A 15,520-nucleotide genomic window follows, 5' to 3' on the forward strand; every position below is an offset into this window, starting at 1 on the left:
GCAAACCTTCATTAATGAGCTTATAAAACTCTTTCACCACCGGTCTCCTCTCTGCTGTGATATGGGATAGACTGCCAAGTGATTTCTGGCTTAAGGCGTCTGCCATAACATTCGCCTTACCCGGATGGTACTGAATCTTGCAATCATAGTCACTAAGCAGTTCTACCCATCTCCTCTGCCTCAGATTCAACTCCCTCTGACTCAAGATGTACTGTAAACTTTTATGATCAGTAAAGATCTCACATTTTACCCCATAGAGGTAATGCCTCCACATCTTGAGTGCAAAGATTACTGCTGCCATCTCTAGGTCATGTGTAGGGTAATTCAACTCGTGCTTCTTCAACTGCCTAGAAGCATAAGCAATCACCCTTTCGTTCTGTATCAGCGCACAACCCAGTCCCACATGGGATGCATCACAATACACTGTGAAGTCTTCATTACTGGTAGGCAGAGCTAACACCGGTGCCGACGTCAACCTTTTCTTCAGCTCTTCGAAGCTCTCTTCACACTGGTCAGTCCACACAAACCTCTGATTCTTCTTAGTCAGTCTGGTCATAGGAGCTGCAATCTTAGAGAAGTCCTGAACGAACCTCCTGTAGTAACCTGCCAAACCCAAAAAGCTCTTGATCTCTGTCACTGTAGTGGGTTTAGGCCAGTTAGCCACAACTTCTACCTTGTAACACCCCCTACCCGGTTATTTAATTAACTGAGCCGGAGATATTACATTCTGTAACAATTCTCTTATTTGTCCTTTATTTTATAGCATGTAAATCATGGTTTTTTTTTTAACCGAAAATTCGGCAGAGTTTCCTCTAAAATATGGACTTAATTCCACCTGTGACTAGTAATATCACACTTCTATCAATTTCAACCTTAACCCCCAAACTCCTCTCAACATCAACACAATTTCAATCAAGAGCAAACACTTCATAAACCATCTCATTAATCTCAACACAAAAACGTATACTAATAACCAATATTTACATCAACATTAAAATATTCAAATACATCTAATTCAAACCATATACACATTTATCTCTAAATCTTTATGTACATGCCATATTTCTAAACTCAAATTCATATAAAATGTACAAAATATACCAAGATCAATAATGATGTAACTCTGACTAGATTGATGCAGATCTTGCTCTACTGTTTCTTGAATCTACAGCCTGCGCGAGGAAAAACAAATTCCTACGCGCTAAGCAAATTGCTTAGTGGTGCTCAACCTCTTTTTTTTTTTTTATCAATAAAACATTTAAATCAAAATTCATGTAATAACAGTAATTCAAACAATTAATAAATAACTAGATAACAAATACTTTGAATAATCCAAATCATATTATTCATTCACAAATATATATACATGTTTTAGTTTCATAATCCTTGTTTTTTTTTTTTCCTTCCTTCATCATGTAAAAAAAATTTTATTTTCTCGGAATACTGTTAATTATTTATTATATTTCCGTTGGCCCCTATAAATTTAAATGGGACTGTCAAGTCAGTTAAGGAAACTGTAATTGTAGGGCACAAGGTGCCAAATAACTGTAATACCCGGCTAGACTCCGGTATCGGGATTCCTACCGTCCGGTGGAATCTTGAATGTCGGAGGCCTCTAGAAGGGTAAGAACCATATTTTTATAAAATGTTTTAATGTGTTTTATGTTTTAAGCATGAAAGAAAATGAGTTTTTTTGCATGAAAATAGCATTGGAGGAAAACTCAAGTTCGGCCGCCGAACCCCTAGTTCGGCCGCCGAACCCCTAGTTCGGCCGCCGAACATGCATGCACTTTGGGAGTGCTTTAGGCCCCCGAAGGGCATAAGTGAGGGAAGTCCAGGTTTAGCCGCCGAACCTCAAGTTCGGCCGCCGAACATGGCATGCATGCGGAGGCACATTCGGCCCCCGAACGTGGCCTGGCTAGCCACTATAAAAGGGTCCCTTAGCCGAAAACGGGCGAGCTTTTTCCCCATTTTCGGCCAAGGTGAGCTCTTCGCCATCCCTCACCAATCTTTGATGTTTTTCCTCTAGATCTTTCAAGATTTTCATTTGTTGTAACTTTGTTTTGAAGATTTGAGCTTTTGAGCAAAGTTTTGGAGCTTGGAGGTTCAAGAACCCAATCTCTCCCAACTTCGAGTTTTAGGTCGTCTCTCTCTCGATCTTCAAGAGGTAAGAGCCGATCTTAAGCTCATTGCATGTTTTAAGTAAGTTTTAAGTAGATCTATGGGTTAGAATGCATGTTTAGGTTATGGTTATGTTTATGGGTATAAATGTATGTTCATGAACAATGTGGATGTTTGATGTGTTGTAGATGGGGTTTATGATGGTTTGAGGCCCCTAGGAACATGTATGCTTGTGTTTGTGTGTTGTAGAATAGGTTTGATGCATGTTTGGAAGGTTTGGAGGCGAAATGTGCAAAAGGAGCCAAGTTTCTGCCCTTTGGCAGAAACTAGGTTCGGCAGCCGAAGGACTTTCGGCCGCCGAACATGGCTGGGGAGGCAAGCCTTTCGGCTGCCGAAGCCTGCCCCCGAAAGGAGACTTTCGTCTCTGTCTGGCAGTTTCGGCCGCCGAAAGTGCCGCCGAACATGCACGAGTTTTGTCTCTGTCTGGGAGTTTCGGCCGCCGAACCTGCCTGACTTTCGGCTCTAGAGGGACTTTCGGCCGCCGAACCTACCGCCGAAAGTGCCCTGTCCAGGCCTCCTTTGCATGTTTTTCTATGGTTGTTTCATGATGTTTTAGGGGGTTTTTGGGGAGTAGTTTATAGTTATGTTCTAGTATGTTTGGTCCCTCATTTGAGTCCACCTGTATAGGTTCGGACCCGAGGAACCGAGGACCCCAGCAGTGAGTTCAGCTGCTTCGGTGTTGTCAGAGTCAGCCAGAGGTGAGTGGAACTAAACTTAAATCTTTTAAATCGAGAAATTAAATGTTTTATCATGTTTCATGCATCATGATTATGCAATAGGATGATTGCATTAGTTTCACGAATATGCCGCATTGCATCGATTGTTGTTGATGTGGGTGAATATTGGATGACCCAATTAGTCCATGACAGGAAGACCAGGACCCCATTCTACGGCCTGGCACAGAGTAAGGAAAGACCAGGACCCCATTCTACGGCCTGGCACAGTTATAGGACTCGAAGACCAGGAGCCCAGAGGAGGCCCTGAGGCAATGGTAAGTAATGTATGTTATGACAGGAAGACCAGGACCCCATGCTACGGCCTGGCACAGAGTTAGCTTAGACTAATTGGTGACAAGTTCACCCAACCCTTATGTGAATTGTCTGTGTTATGATGCATTTCATAGAGCATAGTGTTAATATGTTTTATAGTTCTGCTCACTGGGCTTTTAGCTCACCCCTCTCCCTTTACCCCTAGGCTTGCAGGTACAGTGTAGAGCAGGAGTCCGGATAGAGTAAAGAAGTCATGTTTATGTAATAGCTAGCAATGGACATGATCAAATTGTAATGTAATGTCTTAATCAGTTTAGATATGTAATGAGATGATGTCTATGGATGTTAGAGGTGTGCTTGACCATAAGATTGTTGCTATCCCTTTTAATACATGATCTTAGAGATTTTTATGATGTTTATGTAAACCAACTCAGCATATGTTATGTCACCCATTGGGGGCACTGATGAGATCCCACAGAGGGATCAATGTTTATGATTTATGTTATATACAATGCATGCACAGGTTGAGTTTGGTGTATGAATGGAAAGAAAAGTTTTAATTTTTATGTATGATTGTTGATCATGTATGGGATTATACAGGTTTACAGGTTATATGTCAGGCTTGCTACGGGTCCCGGCGGCCTTAAGCCGATCTGGATCCTAGCGCTGGTAGCGGTCTGATTTTCGAGTCGTTACAGAGTGGTATCAGAGCCCTAGGTTCATATGGTCGGACCTAAAGTGTCGGGCTCATAGATGTTATAGAAGGTCAAGCACAATAGGAAAGATCATGTCCACTAGGATAGGATGTGGAGTCCTATCTTGTATGATGATGTGAAATGCCATGATAATATGCATGTGCATTACTGATATGCTATGATATGTAATGTAAGTGATGAGGGTTCATGTGTGCCTACATGAACCATATGATGCTAATGTTTATGTGATGTGCACTGTTTTTCAGAAAACAGGATGAGAGGAACTCGTCGATCAGCAAGATTGACTGGAGTACCACCTGAGGATGAGGGCACGAGCGCCCGTCCTCCAGCATTGCCTAGGGCAATGTCTAGTAGGTCTAGCAGAGAAAGAGCAGTAAGAGACCCTAGAAGGTCTTTGGATCTGGGTAGAAGCAGATCAGTCAGAGGAACAGTTCAGGGAGGAGCGTTAGAGGGTATGGGGGATGATATGGATGTAGAGCAGAGGAGGGATGGCAGTCTGGGAGTTAGCATGTCAGAGGAAGGTATGGGAGAGTCCCAAGGAGGCACTCAGGCCTCGGGATTTGTTCAGCCACCCCACTACCCACACTTCTCACAACATCCCGGGTATTCGATGGGAGGTACATCGGATTACCCTAGCTTCACCCCTTATCCCACACAGATGCCATACCCACCATACTACCCACCATATTCACAATACCCAATGTATCCACCCCCACCTTACTATCCAAATCCAGCAAACCCTACCTTAGAAAATGTTGCACCACCTCCACCACCTACAGAACCAGCAGCCCCAATTACTCAACCTTCTAGACCTAGCTCGGCCAGTGGGAGCAAGGTCAAGATGACTGATTACATGAAACTGGGTGCTCCTCAGTATGAAAAAGGGGATGACCCATTTGTGTATCTTGAGAGGGTCAAGACTATTACAGATGAGATTGGGGCTGATGACAGTAGAGCCATTCAGATGGCCGGGTTCACGCTTAAGTGCAAGAAGGCACGAGAGTGGTTCAAGAATTATGTGAACCCGAGAGTGGACAGCTTGTCTTGGGAAGAGTTTGCAAACGAGTTTGCAGGATGGGCTTTTCCCGATAGTTCAAGAGAGCTGAAGATGATAGAGTTTGAACAGTTGAGGCATGCAGAGGATATGAGTGTAGAGGAGTACACCGACAGATTCTTGGAGCTGTTGCCTTTTGCTGGGCAGAGTCTGGATACAGATTCGAAGAAGTCAAGGAGGTATGTCATGAAACTTCATTCCAGGTATTCCTCCTTGATTCAGTTCGTGGACAGGGAGAGCTTCCATGCCATAGTAGATATGGCCAGGAAAATGGAGGCCAGTGCCATCATTTAGGGGACAGTTAAGCAGACAGTGGCACAGCCTTCTGGTTCTAAAACTCCGGGTGGGGGAAGGTTAGATCCCTCTACCCTGAGTGCAGCAGCCTCAGGCAGTAAGAGATGGGGTAAACCCAAGGGTAAGAAGAACAAGTTCTGGAGCAAAGTCAAGTCCAGTCTGGGATTTGGGAGTGACTCAAGCTCTGGTGCGGATAATGTAGTTTGTGCGAGGTGTGGTAGGCCACACAAGGGAGTATGTCGGTTTGGGACGAACGCCTGCTTTAGATGTGGTCAGGAGGGGCATATGGCTCAAGAATGTCCAAGAGCAGTCCCGATGGCTCAGTCCCAGCAGACAGCCTCAGGCAGTGTAGCGCAGCCAGCAGCTCCAGCCATGACTCAGGCCAGTGGCAGAGGCAGAGGGAGAGGGGCAGCCTCTTCTTCAGCGGGTTTCAGAGGTGAAGGTCCATCAGCTCCAGCACGGATCTTCACAATGACACAGCAGGAGGCAGATGCATCTAACACCGTGGTGGCAGGTAACTTAATCATTGGTTGTTCAGATGTGTATGCCTTGATGGACCCTGGTGCATCTCATTCTTTTATCGCTCCGAGAGCCGTGGGGAGGTTGGGTCTAATGACTTCTGGGTTAGAGTGTCCTCTCTGGGTCAGTGGACCCAAGTGTGATCCATCAGTGGCAGAGTCAGTCTGCCAGTGTAGTCCTGTGTTTGTTGAGGGAAGATGCTTGTCCGCCGACCTAGTGGTTCTAGATTTGACAGATTTTGACGTCATTCTAGGGATGGACTGGTTATCTACCCATGGTGCTACCTTGGACTGCAGGGACAAGATAGTCAGGTTCAGAGGTCAGGATGGGTCAGAGGTTGTCTTCAGGGGAGACAGGAGGGATATACCTAGAGGTCTTATATCAGCTCTTCAGGCTCGTAGGTTTCTTAGGAAGGGATGTTAGGGGTATTTGGCTCATGTGAGAGAGCTTAGCAGTCAGGTCAGAGAACCCGCCTCGGTGCCAGTGGTTAGAGAGTTCTTAGATGTGTTCCCAGACGAGCTGCCAGGTTTACCACCTGCTAGGGAGATAGAGTTTGAAATAGAACTGATGCCTGGAACCCGATCGATCTCTATCCCTCCCTACAGGATGGCGCCAGCAGAATTGAAAGAGTTGCAGGAGTTGGTAGACAAGGGCTTCATCCGACCGAGTACCTCACCCTAGGGTGCTCCAGTTTTGTTTGTGAGAAAGAAGGATGGATCCCTTAGACTTTTTATCGACTACAGGCAGTTGAACAAAGTCACTACCAAGAACAAGTACCCATTGCCAAGGATCGACGATCTATTCGACCAGCTAGCAGGAGCGGGTTGTTTCTCCAAAATAGATCTGAGATCTGGGTATCATCAGCTGAGGATCAGAGAAGAAGATGTGCCAAAGACGGCTTTCAGGACCAGATATGGGCATTTTGAGTTCCTTGTGATGCCGTTCGGGTTAACCAACGCCCCTGCAGCATTCATGGATCTCATGAACAGAGTGTTTAGTCAGTACCTGGATCACTTTGTTATTGTCTTCATAGATGATATCTTGGTGTATTCCAGGAATGCAGAGGAGCATGCCCATCATCTGAGGTTGGTTCTGCAGACTTTGAGGGAACATGGCTTGTATGCCAAGTTCTCTAAGTGTGAGTTCTGGCTGAGGAGCATCTCTTTCTTGAGGCATGTGGTGTCAGAAAATGGAATCGAGGTAGACCCCAAGAAAGTGGAAGCTGTAGCTAACTGGCCTAGACCCACTTCAGTGTCAGAGATCAGGAGTTTCTTGGGTTTAGCAGGTTACTACAGGAGGTTCGTTCAGGACTTCTCAAAAATTGCAGCTCCTCTGACCAGGTTAACCAGGAAGAACCAAAAGTTTGTGTGGACCGACCAGTGCGAAGAGAGTTTTGAAGAGCTTAAGAAGAGGTTGACTTCAGCACCAGTGTTAGCTCTGCCATCTAGTGATGCAGACTTTACAGTCTTTTGTGATGCGTCCCGTGTGGGACTGGGTTGTGTACTAATGCAGAATGAGAGGGTGATTGCTTATGCTTCTAGACAGCTAAAGAAGCATGAGTTGAATTACCCCACACATGACCTTGAGATGGCAGCAGTAATCTTTGCACTCAAGATGTGGAGGCACTACCTCTATGGGGTAAAATGTGAGATCTTCACAGATCATAAAAGCCTGCAGTACATCCTGAGTCAAAGAGATTTGAACTTGAGACAGAGGAGGTGGGTAGAGCTGCTGAGTGACTATGATTGCAAGATTCAGTATCATCCGGGTAAGGTGAATGTCGTGGCAGACGCCCTAAGCCGGAAGTCACTAGGCAGTCTATCCCACATCACGGCAGAGAGGAGACCAGTGGTGAAGGAGTTTTACAAGCTCATTGATGAAGGTCTACAGTTGGAGTTGTCTGGTACAGGTGCTTTAGTGGCCCAGATGAGAGTGACACCTGTGTTTCTGGAGCAAGTGGCTCAGAAACAGCATGAGGACCCAGAGTTAGTGAAGATTGCCAGGACTGTTCAATCAGGCAAAGACAGCGAGTTCAGATTCGACAACAAGGGGATCCTCCGCTATGGGAGTCGTTTATGTGTACCAGATGACATAGGGCTAAAAGGAGACATTATGAGAGAGGCTCATAATGCAAGATACAACGTTCACCCCGGAGCCACCAAGATGTATCAAGATCTGAAAAAGGTTTATTGGTGGCCAGCTATGAAGAGAGAAGTGGCACAGTTTGTGTCAGCCTGCGAAGTATGTCAGAGGGTGAAGCTGGAACATCAGAAGCCGGCTGGAATGCTTAACCCGCTACCTATTCCAGAGTGGAAATGGGAGAATATAGCTATGGACTTCGTAGTGGGGTTACCGGCGACGTCCAACAGATTGGACTCCATATGGGTGATTGTGGACAGACTCACCAAATCTGCTCACTTCATCCTTGTCAGGAGTGGCTATTCTGTGGACAAGTTGGCGCAGGTGTATGTTGATGAGATAGTCAGACTACATGGGGTTCCTGTTTCTATAGTGTCAGATAGAGGACCCCAGTTCACCTCCAGGTTTTGGCGGAGTCTGCAGAATGCCATGGGTACTAGATTGGATTTCAGTACTGCCTTCCATCCACAGACAGACGGACAGTCAGAGAGGACCATCCAGACCATAGAAGATATGCTTAGAATGTGTGTGCTGGACTTTGGCGGTTCTTGGAGGCAGCATCTACCTTTGGTGGAGTTTGCCTACAATAACAGCCATCATGCTAGCATCGGGATGGCTCCATATGAAGCTTTATATGGAAGGAAGTGCAGGTCACCTATTTGCTGGGAAGAAGTTGGAGAAAAGGCCTTGGCAGGGCCTGAGTTAGTAGAGATAACCAGCAGGGTGGTACCCTTAATTAGAGAAAGAATCAAGACGGCTGCAAGCAGACAGAAGAGTTATGCAGACATCCGCAGAAGGCAAGTAGAGTTCCAGGAGGGGGATCTGGTATTGCTCAAGGTGTCTCCAATGAAAGGAGTTGTTCGGTTTGGGAAGAAAGGTAAGCTGGCTCCGCGGTACATCGGACCCTTTGAATTCTTGCAAAAGATTGGGAATGTATCGTACAAGCTGGATTTACCTGCTTCAATGGAGAGAATCCATCCGGTTTTCCATGTTTCCATATTGAGAAAGTTCGTGTCAGATCCGGGCAAGGTTCTTAGTGAGCCTGATGTGGAGATCCAAGAGGATCTCACCTATGTTGAGCAGCCGGTACGGATTCTGGACACTCAAATCAGGAAGCTGAGAAACAAGAAATCCCGATGGTGAAAGTCCTATGGAACCACCACAATATGGAAGAATGCACCTGGGAGACACGGGAGTCCATGCTCCAGCAGTACCCTTATCTTTTCTAAGGTTAGTTTCTTATGAGTTTTATGTGTATGTTATGTTGTATGCCTTGCATGTGCTAGTTGAGGAACATTCGGGGACGAATGTTCTTAAGGGGGGGAGAATGTAATACCCGGCTAGACTCCGGTATCGGGATTCCTACAGTCCGGTGGAATCTTGGATGTCGGAGGCCTCTAGAAGGGTAAGAACCATGTTTTTATAAAATATTTTAATGTGTTTTATGTTTTAAGCATGAAAGAAAATGAGTTTTTTTGCATGAAAATAGCATTGGAGGAAAACTCAGGTTCGGCCGCCGAACCCCTAGTTCGGCCGCTGAACATGCATGCACTTCGGGAGTGCTTTAGGCCCCCGAAGGGTAAAAGTGAGGGAAGTCCAGGTTCGGCCGCCGAACATGGCATGCATGCGGAGGCACATTCAGCCCCCGAACGTGGCCTGGCCAGCCACTATAAAAGGGTCCCTTAGCCGAAAACGGGCGAGCTTTTTCTCCATTTTCGGCCAAGGTGAGCTCTTCGCCATCCCTCACCAATCTTTGATGTTTTTCCTCTAGATCTTTCAAGATTTTCATTTGTTGTAACTTTGTTTTGAAGATTTGAGCTTTTGAGCAAAGTTTTGGAGCTTGGAGGTTCAAGAACCCAATCTCTCCCAACTCCGAGTTTTAGGTCGTCTCTCTCTCGATCTTCAAGAGGTAAGAGCCGATCTTAAGCTCATTGCATGTTTTAAGTAAGTTTTAAGTAGATCTATGGGTTAGAATGCATGTTTAGGTTATGGTTATGTTTATGGGTATAAATGTATGTTCATGAACAATGTGGATGCTTGATGTGTTGTAGATGGGGTTTATGATGGTTTGAGGCCCCTAGGAACATGTATGCTTGTGTTTGTGTGTTGTAGAATAGGTTTGATGCATGTTTGGAAGGTTTGGAGTCGAAATGTGCAAAAGGAGCCAAGTTTCTGCCCTTTGGCAGAAACCAGGTTCGGCAGCCGAAGGACTTTCGGCCGCCGAACATGGCTAGGGAGGCAAGCCTTTCGGCTGCCGAAGCCTGCCCCTGAAAGGAGACTTTCGTCTCTGTCTGGCAGTTTCGGCCGCTGAAAGTGCCGCCGAACATGCACGAGTTTCGTCTCTGTCTGGGAGTTTTGGACGCCGAAGGTGCTGCCGAATCTGCCTGACTTTCGGCTCTGGAGGGACTTTCGGCCGCCGAACCTGCCGCCGAAAGTGCCCTGTCCAGGCCTCCTTTGCATGTTTTTCTATGGTTGTTTCATGATGTTTTAGGGGGTTTTTGGGGAGTAGTTTATTGTAACGACCCGGAAACCGGTACCCCTCAGTAACGGTCCGAACCATCACTGGCACTAGGATCCAGATCGGCTTAAGGCCGCCGGGACCCGTAGCAAGCCGACTATACTCTCTGTGTACCTGATAAATCCCAGACATGATACAAATAGACTCAACAAGCCTGCAAAACTCCGTAGGCTTAATTGCTGCTACTCAGATATGTCAATCTGAAATGGCCCTCAGGGCCTATACCAGGGACTACTATCTGCTGTGGGTCATGGGCATGAACCCTTTTAATCTGTAACACATTCCACTGGTATCTCAGCGAAACCATATATTAAGCCTAACTCACACATTTCTCATCAAGAAACGTAAAACAGGATTCATGTACAGGGGATTAAGCATACATCACGCAACAGCAAAAACACTAGGGAAAGCACAAGTCTAACCGTATATGACAGTACAGATCTATACAGTACATGACAGTTAAACTTTTAATTACAAATTACATCATGTCCACTACACTATTACAGCATACATTCACGCACAACTTTCCTCTGTACTCTTGCTGACTTTGATTTCCCATAGCTATCTCAGGACCTGCAAAACTGGGGTTAAGGGAGTGGGATGAGCTCTAGAGCCCAGTGAGGAGGAACAGTAAAACAGTTCATTAATTACATGCTTTCATGAAATGCATCACATCACAAACATATCAGCTCAAGGATGAACTTGTCACCAACAGCCCTCAACTACATGTGATAATCTGACCAACTGTGCCAGGGAGACGATGTCATCACCTGGTCTACTCTTATCTCTGCTCTGATATCATAACATAACCAACTGTGCCAGGGAGACGATGTCATCACCTGGTCTTCTCTTAACTCTGCTCTGTGCTCTGACTATAGTACCAGGAGCGACCTGGCCTATCCAGGGGCGACCTGGTATGGCTATCTCATGCCATAACTCTGTATCTGCTCTCTGTCATGGGCTAAGGATCATCCAACATTCATCCACAGGAACAAACATCTTACGCAATGCATCATATTCGTGAATTCTAATGCAACACAACCTAAGATATAACATGGCAGTGTATGATGCATGGAGCATGCTAGAATCGTGTCATTTCGCAAATCAAATAGGAAGTTTAGTTCCACTCACCTGTAGCCACTGCTTGGCTAACTCTGGGCTACCTCTAACTCTGCAATAGCTATGATTGCTAAACACCTCGGTTCCTCGGGTCCAATCCTACAATGGAGGACGCAAATGAGGCACCACATATACTCTATGCAACTGATAAAACAATTCCCAAAAACCCCTCGAGAACACCTCAAAACATGCATGCAAAACAAGCAAAGGAAGGCTGGACAGGGCACCTTCGGCAGCACCTTCGGCGGCCGAATGTCTCCTCCAGAGACGAAAGTCAGGCATGTTCGGCGGCCTAACTTGGACTTTCGGCGGCCGAACCTGAGTTCATCCAGAACTCAGTTTCGTGCACAAGGACGCCTGCCAGTCCCTCCATCACCTGCTCAGCCCTTAATACATGCAGTTAACCCCTCTAAAACATGCATAAACACTTTAACAAGCCTAAAGGAGCATCAAACAACTTAAACGCCAACAAAACAATACACATAACATGCTTACACCATTAAAACATCAAAACTATACCTAACACCTATATAAACAACTCTACCCTTAACCTCCTTACAAGCTGTTCATAAACCATGAAAACAAGTTAAAAGCTTCCCTTACCTCTTGAAACCAGATGCTGGGACAACCTAAACACTGAACTATGGCCACCACGACTTCACCTTCACCACACCTCCAACACTCTTCTTTTCTCTCAAAACCTTTCAAACCACTTAGACACAACCAACCCTCTGCATAAGCTGATAAAAGCTTGCAGATGAGTCAAGGGAGACGTGGCCTACCCTCTGGTCATGATCTGGAGGTGAACACCTGGCCAAACCACGGACTGAGGAGTGTGCACAACTAACCGACCACCTCAGCTTCGGCTGCCGAAACTGCATGCAAAACCATGCAACTTTCGGAGGCCGAACATAACCTTCGGGGGCCGAACATTGGGCACTTTCGGCGGCCGAACTTAACCTTCGGGGGCCGAACATGACAAAAACTCCTTTGGCCACTTCTCCACGAAACTCACCTCGTTTTCTACGCTAAACCTTACAAAGTCTTAACAACATTTAGCAACTCTTTCTAATACCGTACTAGAAGTCTCTGACATCCCCGAATTCCACCGGACGGTAGGAATTCCGATGTCTGACTTAGCCGGGTATTACATTCTTCCCCCCTTTAAAAACATTCGTCCTCGAATGTTTACAATAACAAGCACATAGATGCAAATAAGCAAGTACGGAAAGCCTACCAGAAGAGACACAGATACCCCTGGAGGAAAATTCCCGGGTTGGCTATACGTTCTGACTCTGCTGACCCTTAACTGCTTAATCTGTGTCCACACTCTACCTGGATTACTGATCACTCCTGTCTGTACATAGTCCACTTGACTCTCTTTTCTACCTACTGACTTCCCTTTCTCTTTACCTTTTCTCAGTTCTATGCACACTACTCTGGTTACACTCACCTTTGCTTCTCTGTACTCACCCGATCAGAGGAGCAACAGCTCTCAGGAACGGCTAGATGACGTGATTATAGCTTTCTCTATGGTGACACATCACGAGTCACACAGACATGCCCCAAAACCGAACTCAGATTACAGAACTTGGCCTCTATGCCGTGTTCTCTTATCTACCCCACGTCGTAGATAAGGGGCATGCTTCTCTATTCTAGTCTACACTTTTGCTGCGCCACTCTAATCCTTGCCTGCCTTTCTTCTTCGTTTCTATCCTGACCTGTTCTCTTTTGATCCTTTGACCTACACTGGACTAGCGCTTTAGCTCTTTAGCTCTTTAGCTCGTCTCTCTAGGATAAACTGATAAGCGACTTTTCCCTGAGGGCAGCTAACATCTCATCTTCCTTTCCCAGTAAATCGCTGATCAGTGTTACCCCTTACCTCTGGTTTATTCATCTATTACACTGACTTTTCTCTCTTATTCGCAACATCTAGTTCCCACCCACCTCTTAGATCTATCGTGGAGGCGAATCAGTGCCAACTAGCGGTCTCCACCGATCTGTGTGGGAACACCTATCCTTGGTAGTGACCTTGTGCACCTATTCACAGCTGTGACAAAATCTCAAGGTTTCATCCGTCGGTTCTCACAATGATACTGGACCATTCCAGGGTGTGTGGTACTAAGTCGGATAGAAGCCTTCGCTACCAAGTGCACACTGCTTACTATCTCTCTCACTCCTACCATTATGTTTCTTCTAACTCTTACAACTTTTTCACTTCCTACATGCTACAGGTACCATTTCACAGGAAGAGATGAAGATAAGTCTAGGCTTCATCCTCACTTGGCTTCCCGACTCTATTGGTAATCCTGCTAACGTGGCTGGAATATATCACTCTCTTTCTCTTTTTCTGTCTATGAGTACTGAGGCTGGTTCCCTGACCTGACTGTTATGCGTTCACACAAGAGCAAGAAAACCCCTGACTACCTTCCCAACGAAGTCACGAGCCTGTAGGGCTGATATCACACTTCTGGGAATACTATACTGTCCCCTCCTAAGGACTGCCTCTGATCCATCTTACCTTCTATACTTTCTTACCTTGTCTCTACAGACACAGGTAATACCATGAGTAGCTAGCCAATCCGCCCTAGAATGACATCACACAGTCAACTCTAGAACTATAAGGTCAGCTGGATCGCATCTACTCATAACGAACTATGAACTGCACTGACTGACTGACTCTGCCACAGATGGATCACACTCGGGTCTACCAACCCAAAGAGAGCACTCTAAGCCCAGAAGTTATCAAACCCCCCTCTATCAACGGCTCTCAAAACAATAGGGAAAGAAACATCAGGGTCCACGATAACCTACACATCTGAACACCCTCAAGTGCACGTATCTGACGTCACCGTGTTCGATGTGTTAGCCTCCTACTGAGTCAGGATAAAGATCCAAGCTAAAGCTCTTTCCTTGGGAACCGACCAAAGAAAAGGAGAACTCTCTCCTTCTGCCTCAACCACTGTCCTGTGACATGGCTAGAGCTACAGGCTGAGTTACACTACTCGCAGTCATCTGCTGGGACTGTGCCAATCAGGGCCGCAGTAGGATACTCACATAAAATGAGTCCTTCCTGCTCGCATCTATGCATGCCGTAGTCCCATATCAACAGACTACTTTTGTGTACACTCCACGCCTCAGGTATCCCGAACTATCTGAACTAAAGCTCAATTGCCATCTAATCCCAGACTAACTGAAATCTATCTGACCTTTCTTACTTTACGTTATTCTACTCTGTTCTTTCTCTGCTTGGTTCTACCTCATTTACTCTTCTTTTTGCTTACTTTATACCAATCTGTAACGACCCGGAAACCGGTACCCCTCAGTAACGGTCCGAACCATCACTGGCACTAGGATCCAGATCGGCTTAAGGCCGCCGGGACCCGTAGTCAGCCAATTATACTCTCTGTGTACCTGATAAATCCCATTCATAATACAAAACAATACTCACAATCCTGTAAAACTCTGTAGGCTTAACTACTGCTACTCAGATATGTCAATCTGAAATGGCCCTCAGGGCCTGTACCAGGGACTACTATCTGCTGTGGTCCAGGGATTAACACAATCTGTAACACATCCCACTGGTATCTCATCGAAGCCATACAGTAAGCCTAACTCACACATTTCTCATCAAGAAACGTAAAACAGGATTGTGTACAAGGGATGAATCATACATCACACTATCGTAGTGACACTAGGGAAAGCATAAGTCTATCCAGTATATGACAGTACATATCTATCTATTACATTACAACTAATCTTTCAATTACATCATGTCCACTATCCTATTACAACATACATTCATGCATAACTGTCCTCTGTACTCTTGCTGACTTTGACTTCTCCTAGCTATCTCAGAACCTGCAAAACTGGGGTCAAGGGAGTGGGATGAGCTCTAGAGCCCAGTGAGGAGGAACAATAAAAACAGTTCATTCATTACATGCTCTCATAAAATGCATCACATCACAAACATATCATCTCAAGGATGAAC

General features: G+C 45.8%; 1 long non-coding RNA gene across 1 annotated transcript in view; it reads right to left on the minus strand.

Moving 5' to 3' along the window:
• Nucleotides 1–1,100: 1,100 nt before the first annotated feature.
• The window catches only part of LOC122723216, a 29,527-nt gene continuing 15,107 nt past the window's right edge, over nt 1,101–15,520 (minus strand). The window contains exon 3 of the long non-coding RNA XR_006350171.1: nt 1,101–1,172. This is a non-coding gene — a long non-coding RNA (uncharacterized LOC122723216). The remainder of the gene's footprint in view (nt 1,173–15,520) is intronic.

This window comes from Manihot esculenta, chromosome 3 (genome assembly GCF_001659605.2).
Source record: "Manihot esculenta cultivar AM560-2 chromosome 3, M.esculenta_v8, whole genome shotgun sequence".
NCBI classification, from domain to species: domain Eukaryota; kingdom Viridiplantae; phylum Streptophyta; class Magnoliopsida; order Malpighiales; family Euphorbiaceae; genus Manihot; species Manihot esculenta.